The sequence below is a fragment of the Bufo bufo genome, chromosome 3 (genome assembly GCF_905171765.1).
Source record: "Bufo bufo chromosome 3, aBufBuf1.1, whole genome shotgun sequence".
In the NCBI taxonomy this organism is placed as follows: domain Eukaryota; kingdom Metazoa; phylum Chordata; class Amphibia; order Anura; family Bufonidae; genus Bufo; species Bufo bufo.
The window spans coordinates 118,478,149-118,488,595 of NC_053391.1; the positions used below are offsets into that span (position 1 = coordinate 118,478,149).

Here is a 10,447-nt window from a genome sequence, read left to right on the forward strand (position 1 = left end):
TCTACTGACCAAACAAATACTGCAGGCATTTTACATTAAATCTTAACACAGTTTACCAAAATAATGAAACTTAGAGACATTACATGACTGTTTCTTACATATTCCCCCCCACTTTAAGATTGGCAGTCCCTGCCAATGACTGAATATCCAGAGGGCTGTACTCTTATACATAGAGTGGTAATGTACCGTTGTATGGCAGGCCAAATAAACTCATCTTGCGCATACCGAACAGGGGGATTGCCAGCATTTTGTCTAGTGGTGCGTCTGAGAACCACTGGTATACTCTGGGGTGCTGTATCCATAGGCTGAGAAGGACCAGCAGACTCCGCACCCGAGGGGGCACAGGCTGGGGGCTCAGTAGTCACAGGTGGAACATCCTCAGGAGTAGGGATTGGCCAACAATCATCCTCATCATCGTAAGCCCATTCCTCTGACTGTGGGAGCTTGTTGACATTATCAGTTCCATCACAATTTGCTTCTTCAGATTGACACAGGCGCAACATATTTCTGTGAAGTACTCGGACACAATCAGTTCCTTCCTTCTGGACTTCGTACACTGGCCCATTTGCATACTTGCGGGCAACTAGACGATATGGCACAGCCTCCCACCTGCTTTCCAATTTTCCTTGAGGCTTCTTGACACGCCCCAGCACCAGGTCACCTGGCTGCAATGGTTCCCTTTGCACCGGGGTCTTATCAGGATGAGAATTTTCTTGCAGACGCTGCTGCATCAATCGATGAACTGTCTCAAGTCTCTGCCGGTGTGCCCGCACCCAGGAGGCTGGATCTCTTGGAGGGAACCCATCCACATCATTTAACTATAACTCTCCGACACTTCGCCCAGACCGTCCAAAGAGGAGAGTATAAGGAGAATACCCTGTTGTAGAATGGACCTGATTGTTATAGGCCCACACCATCTCAGACAAGAACTGAGGCCACTGTAACTTTTTGTTCTCCTCCAAAGTCCGCACCATCTGTAGCAGAGTTCTATTGAATCGTTCACAGGCTCCATTTCCTTGGGGATGGAAACGGAGCCTGTGAACGTATCCCGTAGATACGTTGAACTTCTTTCATTACATGTCCCTCAAAGCAAGCCCCTTGGTCAGAGTGGATGCGTTGTGGACACCCGTACACTCGGATGAAATCTTGGCATAGGGCTCGAGCTGCCGACTCAGCGGTCTGGTCCTTGGTGGCGGTCACCACCACAAATTTGGTAAAGTGGTCCATCATTACGAGTCAGTACTGGTGCCCACTGTTGGATGGGCCCACCATTAGGTAGTCTATCATGATGATCTCCAAAGGTTCCTGGGTCACTATGGTCTGCAGGCGAGCTCTTTGTTCTATCGCCTTATGGATCTCACAAGTTCGACATCTATGACATACTTCTTCGACCATTTGACGGAGGCCTGGGCAGTAAATCAGTTGCTGTAGCCAACGAAAGGTCTTCTCATGACCAAAATGTCCATTCTTATTATGAGCCTCAAGAGCCAATGATTGAGCCAGTTCACTAGGCACTACGATTTGGTAACGAATGTCGATTTCAGAAGGTAGATATACCTTTCGGCATAGCACTCCATTTTTCATCTCTAACTTTTCCCACTGACTCAGGACTGATAGCATTTCACGTGTCAGTTGTTCTCTTTCCTCTTTACAGGGCTTCTTGCCTTTCTCAACACACTAGATCATTTTCGCCAGCCCCTCATGGGCCTGCTGTATTTGCACCCATTCCTGTCGTGAAGGGCCAAAGAAAGGAGCTGTTTCGGTCCCTTCCACTGCACACTGCATAGCAATGACCAAGACTTGTGAAAATCTGCTGAAGTCAGGCACCTCCACATGCTCTAACTCATGATCCACGTCTCCGCTGGGGGCCTGGGTAGTTACCCTAGAGAGTCCATCGGCATTTTGGTTCTCTGTCTTGGACCGATACTTAATTCGGTAATTGAATTTAGACATTCGGGCTATCCACCTCTGCTCCAAAGCCCCGAGCTTGGCATTTTCCAGGTGGGCTAATGGGTTGTTGTCAGTCAGTACTAAGACTTCAGCTCCGGTCAAATACTCAGAGAATTTCTCAGTTATGGCCCATACCAGTGCCAACAGTTCTAACTTAAATGAACTATAATTGTCAGGGTTTCTTTCAGAATCTCGCAAAGATCGGCTGGCATACGCTATGACACACTCTTGGCCATCCTGGAACTGAGAGAGCACTGCTCCGAGACCATACAGGCTTGCATCCGTATATAGCTGGAAGGGCAAGTGGTAATCAGCATACGCCAGGATTGGGGCCGTTGTAAGAGCATCCTTCAATGCCTGGAAGGCGTGTTCCTGTTCAGGGCCCTATTTCACAGACCGGTTCTTCGGACCCCCGGAGGTGCCTCGTAGGAGAGCATTAAGTGGTGCTGCTACCCTAGCAAAGTCCTTAATAAACCGTCGATAGTAGCCGGCTACTCCCAGGAACGCTCTCACCTCTCACAGGGTAGTCGGTGTCAGCCAATCTTGAACAGCCGCTATCTTGTCCCTCGACGGCCTTACCCCTTCTCCTGATACACGATGACCCAAGTAATCAATTTCAGATTGGAACAACCGACATTTACTGGGTTTCAGTTTGAGCCCATGTTCCTGCAATCATTGAAACACTTGTCCCAACTGGTGGAGATGGTCCTCAAAGGTTGCAGAGTACACTATAATGTCATCCAAGTAGATGAGAGTGAACTCAAAGTTGAAGTCACCAAGACATTTCTCCATCAATCGTTGAAACGTTCCAGGTGCATTTGTCAACCCAAAGGGCATCCGGTTAAATTCGTATAGTCCCATGGGCAAGATAAAGGCTGTCTTTTCCTTATCTTTCTCGGCCATTGGCACCTGCCAATACCCACTAGCCAGATCTAGCGAGGAGAAGTACCGGGCTCTTCCTAGTGCCGAAAGAGACTCCTCAATCCGAGGTAAGGGGAAGGAATCTCGTACGGTGCAGGTGTTCAACTTTCGATAGTCTACGTAAAACCGAATGGACCCATCTTTCTTCCTTACTAGTACCACTGGAGCTGCCCAGGGACTTTGGCTTTCTTGAATGATCCCACTCTGCAGCATCTGGGTCAACAGTTCTTTCACCTCCTGATACATCTGTGGAGGAATTTGTCGGTAGCGCTCTCTGATTGGAGGGGTGTCTCCTGTGGGAATCTCATGGTAGATCCCTGTTGTACATCCAAAATCTTCAGCATGACATGCAAAGGTTGTGCGGTTTTCCCATAACAGTTCATCTACCTTCCGGATCTGTTCCAGAGAACACGAAGAAGTCTCTATCTTCATCTGTTCTCGAATTGCACCGCCATTCCATTTAGGGGTGGGGTTCTCGCCTTCCCCCAAAGACATGGTTACGGTCCATTCACCTCGTTCAGCCGGCCTCAACTGCATCGGGGTCGCTTTCCTCACTTCCTCCGGAGTCACATAGAGGTTAGCCAGCAGCCTTCCTGGGGCTAGGTCTACACTCTGATCCTGGGTGTTCACACATCGGAGGGGTACTCTCCCATTGCGGACTACTGCCAAGGAATGGGCTACTAGTGGATCAACACTTCTTCCGGCTGTCGGCAGTGGTTCTATCAACTCAGCTATGCCCTCTAGTTTCCAACAGGTGCCTACAGGCATGGACACTATCATCTCCCGTCTGGTTGGCAACGTAACTTTTGTGTGCAGAGGGACTGAAACTCGAGCAAGAGGACACTGTGCATCTGAACTTTTCTGTAAGCCACATGTTCGGTACAGCCGCTGGAAGGCCGTTTGAGTAGGCCGATGGCTAGTGGTTTCTCTCCAATAACCGTGACCTTTCTTTTCATAGAGAATCTGATCCAATTCTTTTAACACATTCATCCCCAAGATGACAGGGACCTTTACTTCATGTGACTCCTGTACCACCACAATGCCTTTCTGGCCTAGATCTTGGCCACATAATCTGACATTCATCCAGGCCACTCCCACCACCGGTACTGGTAACTGATTAGCTGCAACCACTCGTATGAATGTATGGGGATCATATTTCACATGTTGCTGAAAGTACCTTTCGTAACGGTCTCTACTCAGGGTCGTTACTTGGGAACCCGTGTCAATCATCCCGGTAACCGGAATACCTTCCAATTCCATCTGTATGATGGGACTTGCAGCGATTAGGTCCTCTTCAGGGCATTCTCCCCTCATAGTCTCCTTCTCAGTTTCCCCTACTGCCCGCCCTACTGCAGCAGGGGATTTCAGTTTAACGGCGGTCTCTGATAAGCTTGTCGCTGCTCTGGACATCTAGCAGCAATGTGGCCCACGCGTCCACACTCCTAGCAGCGTATTTCCCGTCGCTCTGGCCATCGGTTTGGGCCCCTTCGGTAAGCCCCATCGGTCTCTCCTGAGAGTTGTACTACATTATTGGCACCCCTTCGGTAGGTCCTATCCTACGGGGTTGTGGGTGATTCTGACCTTCTTGGTGTGAACGGTCCACCCCTTCGTCTCTAGTTGTCTGGAGGCCTGCAATTCTCATAGAATTCTCATTACAACTGGTTTGTAGGTGTTCCATTTGCTCTTGCAATTTCTGCATTACTGTAAGTATCTCTTTAACTGTCCCTTTTTCCACTGTTTCTGGGCCAGAGCTAGCCCCCTGTGACAATGTAACTCCAACTGCGGTCTGAGGCTTCTGAATCATACTATTGGCACGTGAGATGGCCTCTACCTGTATGTCATGAAATTTAGCATCAGTTTCCCGTCGTATAAAGTCCTGCATAGCAACAGTCAAACTGCCATCACGAATCCCCAGAATAAACTGGTCAGGGAGTGTCCGATCAGGGTTACAGAAGGCTGGTGAGCCCCCTCTTTCCTTCCCTTTAATATCTCGGAGCAGTTCTTGTAGGGCATTTGCATACTGAGGGAGACTTTCATTCTCCTTTTGTACCCTCTGGAAGAACCGTGCCTGCAGGGACCCCAGCAATGCGGTTTCTCCATAGATAATTTCTAGAATCTGGACAACTTGCTCAAATGTCTGTCTTTGTTCAAATGGCCGCAATATCACTGTAGTCTTAGCATCTCCTTGTAACGTCAATATGGCTACCTCTACTAGTACTTCTGGTGCGGTCTGGTACATGCGCTGTACCATTCGTATCTGCTCTGCCCAAACACTCACAGACATATTATTGGCATCAAACTTTGCTAACTGACTCATTACAGCCCCTCCTGGCATTCTTCCTCCAGCTCCATCCCTCCTAACGGGTGCGTCGCCGTCCATTCTGGTAGGCGGATCCTGCCGACTACGCCAATTTGTGAACCGAGAGCAAGGCAGGTGGTTTGACTCCGCAACCAAAAAAGAGTGCGTACGCAGAAGTCAAGATCAATAAAATTCCATTTACTATAAATTAATAAAAGCAGGTTAACAATGCAGTTACAAAGGTAAAGACAAGCAAAATATTCAAAACAGTATAAACAATACAAGTTAAACACTACAACAATTTTCGCCTTTGCTGTGTCCGTATTTGCAGTGCGGACACAAAGAAATAATAGTCTGAGAAACTATCCCTAACTGACCCTAACTTTCAAGCGGGTGCGCACCCCCCTTATCCCAGTGGTCCAAGTGGACTGCTTACAGTTTGTGGAAGTGCATGGTGGGGCCCGATGTCGTCCTTTTCTTTAATCAGCGCAGGATCCGCAACAAAGAAGTCCTCCTCAGCAGGCCGGAAAACCAGTTGAATATAATCCAGGATTATTACAGTTACTGTCCGGTACCTCGACAGCACTGTGAGTTTCTTTACTGTTTGGGGCAATCCACACAGCCCAATGTCGGCTCCACAGGTTAGTTGCTGCACACAGTCCTTTTAACTTGGCTTCACTAAATGCACGGTTTCTTTGTACTCCATCCGTCTCTAGACCGAAGTTCACACAGCTTGGCTGTACAGGGAAGTCCTTTAGTATCTCCACACACGTCTTACACAGCGCAGAACTTGTTTTCTATCTTGCCAATATGGCAGCTGCAGTTCAAGTCTCTTCCTCCTTCTTCCTGCTCACACTGAGGCAGGCTGACATCATAAGGGGCGTGTCACTTCAACAATTAGCTGCTGCCTTAAAGAACCAGCGTCACTAATACACTTTCTCTATGGTAAACTCCAATGTAAATTGGTCCTATGCTGCCATCTACTGACCAAACAAATACTGCAGGCATTTTACATTAAATCTTAACACAGTTTACCAGGATAATGAAACTTAGAGACATTACATGACTGTTTCTTACACAGAGAGACATATCCCACACTCTAGCTGCCTTTAATGAGAGTTGGGCGTCTGCAAAGCCCGGATCGGCAAGTGAAATCCGTCCTGGTGCTTGACCTCAGTCTTTGTAGCATATGCTGGGAGGAAAATACCTCCCATCAACCAACAGACCTTTCACTGTGTCACAGCATATATAATGCTGTAATATCAGTTCATTAAATTTGCTCTCTGACTGGGAATTCTGACAGTAACAGACAATAAAATACCCACATTACAGAAAAATATCTGGATTAATGCATGCCATTATTTTAACTATATCAATGCCTAAAATGCTGCTTTTCAGTGTAATTTTCACCCTTACTAACCCTTTTCCACCCTCTCTAGCTCTTGTCTCTCCATTTCTATGGGTGGGCAGCAGCTCATTACATCTGACCATCAAGCAGCTGCATCTCCCAGGAGTGCATTACAAGCAGCTCTTTCTACGCTCTTCCTCCCGTGCATAGCAAATAGTCCCTCACACAAAGCCCCAGTAATTCTACTAATAAATAACACTATGAGGGACATTTATCAAGACTGGCGTTCCCATACGCCAGTCTTGATCCATCTGAGCCTGAGTGAGATGCACCTAATTTATTAAAAGGCTGATGCCTCTTTATAAATTAGGCGTATCTCTGGCAGTCTGTGCGCCAGAAACTAAAGTCTACGCCCACCAGGGGCGGACGTACACTTCAGCTATAACTGGAGTAAGCTATAGTAAATCTGGTGGGCAGTGATAAGCCACGCCCTCCCACTAAGCCCTGCCCCCTTTTCTTGCCACTTTAAAAAAAGTGTTGAGAAGCTTGAAAAGACACAAATTATGGTGCACACAGGCCATGCACTGTGGTATTCCATGCCCCCACAATTTTCTTCAACACTGTCTAGAGTAGGGGTGGGGAACCTCCGGCCCGCAGGCCGTATCATTTTATGTGGCTCCCGACTTCCTGCCAGAGCATATAGTAAGAATGCTAATGACCGCTTCCATTATGGAAGCAGTCATTAGCATGAGAGAGGTACAGGAAGGTGAGAACAGCGCTGCGCTGGCTGTACTCACCTTCCCTGTTCTTCTTCCAGGCTCCTCTCTGTGTCCTGATACGTACAGCATCCGGCATGCATTATGATCTTATGCTGTGTGCCGTCAGGTCACAGTACAGTGCGGTGGGAAGAAGACCAGAGAGGGTGAGTGAATCTGCCAAGTGGCAGTGCCGTCCTTTGCTGGAGAGGTAAGTTTATTTAATATATTTTTTTTTAAATGTCTGATCTGAGGTATGATTGGGGGTCCAATCTGAAAATGGGGCTGCTCTGAGCCTGGGGGGTCTGATCTGAGACTGATGGAGGTTGGGGGATCTGGTGGGGGCTGATCTTAGACCAATAGAGGTTGGGGGGGTCTGATCTGACACCGATGGGGGTTGGGGGGTCTGGTGGTGTCACTATCCTCGCCATGGAAATTGGGCTGCAGTGCGTGAGCAGTAATGAAATCTGGCTGTAGGCATGAACTGTGCACATGCGCGGCACTGTCCCTGCTGTGGGGCCAGTGGCCTTATAAACATACTGTACACGTGCCACAGCCAGATGTCATCACTGTGCATGCTCTGCAGTCAGATTTCAATGACAAGGACAGTGATGTCGCTGAATGGTGGAGGCATTCATGTAGACAAAGGGGTTGGCATCGGACAGGTTTTTCAGAAAAACCTCTGGCTAGAGGTCAGCCCTCTAATGGATCACAGTTAGTTTTCTCATAAACGATAAGTCTTATCTACAGCCACAAAGATATGTTGGCACATGGGTTTAAATCCTCTACCCGGAGCTGTTATTGGTTTAATAAGGCTAATTTCACACTGGCAGAGAACGGCCTGTCGAAATTCTCCGGATCCGGCACTGCCAGATGCAAAATGGAATGCACCCGGCCCCATTTAGTATAATGGGGTCCAGACAGAGATCTGGCTGCATTCTAGCAAACGTGCTGAGAATAGGCCGGACACAAACCACTGCATGCTGTGGTTTGTGTCTGGATGATTCTCGACACTTTTGCCGGATCAGGTGGCCAGATCTTCATGCCGCAGCTGTGAAAGTAGTGAATACTAAAGAGAAGGCCAGGCCAAGACTAGAAATTCTGTTATCTGTCAGGAAGCCTAATATATAGGAGGATTCTAGAATTTAGGGTGTGATAAATTTCCCTTAAAGACTCTTAACCAGATACAAGGCACATTGTGGGGTTCCAAGTTGTGACTGATAGGATGCCCAAACTTACACGTCATAGATTTTGTTACATTTTTTTTACTATAAGAGAATCAGAAATGAATTTGTAATAGTTTATAATGTTTATATTACACACAAACTAATTTAACAAATTTGGGCCACACCTTCTCATTACTAAACTTACTTGTTACTAAGGCTAAGGGTATGGCTACAAGTAGCAAGTCCAACAGCATCAAAATCTTGACCAAATTGTGCAGATTTCGGTGCGTAACGCTGCAGTTTGTTACAGATTTCACCCTCTGCACTGGAAAAAAGGTGACATCTGTAGCATATACATGCAACATAAACTGATATGCTGCAAATTAAAAATATGCACTGCAAGTTATGTGTGGATTCCAGGGTGAACATTTTCTGAAATGTGTGGATGAGATTTGGGAAAATCCACGCGTGGCCATACCATTAATTTTACATTATACAATCCCATTCTAGATCATTTTTTGGTTTTCCCCATGAACAAAGCTTTGACCTCAACCTCCCTGAATAGGTTTGGGCTTAATTGGCAAGTGAAGACTTATGGATTGATATCAGTAGCTGATCTCATTAATGCTCATGTGACTGAATAAGCACCTGTCTTAGCCGCCATGTTTAACTGTCAAGAAAATCTTCAATTATCAAGTATCACCAGATGCTAGCAGAATGCTTGGGTGTATAGGGAGAGGCATTACCAGTAGAAAGAGGGAGGTGCTCATGCCGCTCTACAGAGCACTAGTGAGACCTCATTTGGAGTATTGTGCTCAGTACTGGAGACCATATCTCCAGAAGGATATTGATACTTTGGAGAGAGTTCAGAGAAGAGCTACTAAACTGGTACATGGATTGCAGGATAAAACTTACCAGGAAAGATTAAAGGACCTTAACATGTATAGCTTGGAAGAAAGACGAGACAGAGGGGATATGATAGAAACTTTTAAATACATAAAGGGAATCAACAAGGTAAAAGAGGAGAAGAGAATATTTAAAAGAAGAAAAAGTGCTACAAGAGAACATCGTTTTAAATTAGAGGGGCAAAAGTTTAAAAGTAATATCAGGAAGTATTACTTTACTGAGAGAGTAGTGGATGCATGGAATAGCCTTCCTGCAGAAGTGGTAGCTGCAAATACAGTGGAGGAGTTTAAGCATGCATGGGATAGGCATAAGGCCATCCTTCATATAAGATAGGGCCAGGGGCTATCCATAGTATTCAGTATATTGGGCAGACTAGATGGGCCAAATGGATCTTATCTGCCGACACATTCTATTTTTTTCTATGTCCCCATTAATTTGAACATTTAGTACAATAGTCTTGCAGCACCACTTATGTTGAACCTAAAAGGAGCAGTACAGAAAGGCTACATTTTCTGTAGAGCCCAGCATGAAGCCTGTGAGGTCCAGATGCAGGATTTTTGAAACAAACCAAAATACATTCATTAAAGGGATGGCCCCACCATCAGCATGAGCTAGAAGCATCACACAGTTTCAAAAATAAATTGCCTGTTTGTGTAATAAATGGACCCACTTGGTCCTCAGGAGTGATGCTCTTTGTAAATGTTCTCTACCCTGGCTTATAGATGAAGGTCCTGAAAGGAGGACTACCTCTGTTTACTAAGGTATTTATGTTTCCTGAACCAGAAAACCAAAACTATAACAGTTAAGTTTCTAAAATGCAATAAAATGTAGTATTGTGTCACATAACATTCTAAATCCTTACCCTAGTTCTTCGGTGTAAGGTCTTCTGCTGACCATGGATGGGATGTGCAAACATAGGAAAGCTTCCTGTCTCCAGGGCCCAGTGAAGAAGTTTAAAAACCGCTGGCACCGCATACTTTACTTTATAAATGAGCTCATGCTGTGTGGTGAAATATGGGAACATGTGGTAGACTATGCCAGACATTGTACTAGAACGGGACTTGACTGAGAGCTGACGTTGTTCTTTCCTTTCTGGCTTCAA

At 46.3% G+C, this 10,447-nt stretch overlaps 1 long non-coding RNA gene across 1 annotated transcript; it reads right to left on the reverse strand.

Moving 5' to 3' along the window:
• Positions 1-434: 434 nt before the first annotated feature.
• Positions 435-10,114, reverse strand: LOC120994721. The gene is made up of 3 exons (XR_005777459.1): positions 10,103-10,114; positions 3,716-3,722; positions 435-609 (listed from the first exon to the last, which is right to left on the reverse strand). It is a non-coding gene; the product is annotated as an uncharacterized LOC120994721 (long non-coding RNA).
• Positions 10,115-10,447: the final 333 nt, after the last annotated feature.